Here is a 1,218-nt window from a genome sequence, read left to right as displayed (position 1 = left end):
CGTCTACCATAAGATCAAGGAGTCTAATAGACTTAAAAGTTGCAACAACTTTTAAACGAAAGTCGAAAACCAAACCCGCTAAAACCTTACAGCCATCTTCAGTTAATTATTTCTCGGGATCGTGCAAACACTTTGGAACTGCATTTGTTTCTAAGCTTGTTTCTTGTTGTTCAAACAAGTTGAGTGTCTGTCGGTGGCCCTCGAATTAATATTAACTTTTTAAATTTTTACTAACATGAAAACATTAGTCGGTTTAATTTAAACTAAATAAAAAGGGTCGTTGATTATACGTGCTATTTGTTAGTGCTTTTAGTATTTTGAAATCATTTTTAAAAAAAGTGGTTTTACACAATTTACCATTATCATTCTTGTTTTTCTTAAAAAATATCCATTTTATATGTTAGGTTTAGTCACAAAAATCTCCAAAAAAAAACTGCCTTTCGACCTGCTCTAACTACTTATACATATTTTAAGCAAAATTTTATCAAAATATGTGTTCATATAGCCGGTGATACTCCTACGCAGGTATTGCCATAATAGAAAAATACATATATAGACAGAAAGACAGACACTCGCAATTTTAATACTGGTAAGGAAGTATATAAAGTGATCGTTTATACAATTAAATACAATTAAATCGAATCTTAAAATAAGATTATGAAATAATAATTAATACTTAATCTGAAAAAATGTGGTGATCTTTGTGACATAGATTAGTTATATATAGTTTAGCATCTGCAATTTATCTGGTATATTTTTCATAGCACGGACCAACAAAGATAAGACTTAATAAAAAAAGAATCCCTGGTCGTGGCCCAAATCCACGTAAATCTGCTATTCTTATCATCTCGACGGAATCATACGTCATCCTTAGGGCTGTCCCTTGGCGATTTCATCGGAAGACATGAAATGACCTCTATAAAATGGGGTTTGGTTAGGATATTTTGGCCAAATTAGACTTGTAACATTTTTTTTATAAACAATAATTATAAAGGTACTTATTGAAACTGATTTATGAAGTAAGTTTGATAAATAAGTATATTCTTATTGAAAGAATAAGGTTGGGATAAATTTCAACTAATATATTCAGCTAAAAAAAGGTATAAAAGAATCGGTAGTAATTATAAGGAGATAAAATTTCATGATTTTATACGAGATACTCCTATATAACTCCCCTCTGGAATAGAAGTGTTGCTGAAAGGTCAGATATTATGTCAC

This window comes from Amyelois transitella, chromosome 17 (assembly GCF_032362555.1).
Source record: "Amyelois transitella isolate CPQ chromosome 17, ilAmyTran1.1, whole genome shotgun sequence".
Classification (NCBI taxonomy): Eukaryota; Metazoa; Arthropoda; class Insecta; order Lepidoptera; family Pyralidae; genus Amyelois; species Amyelois transitella.
This window is presented reverse-complemented; position numbering follows the sequence as displayed.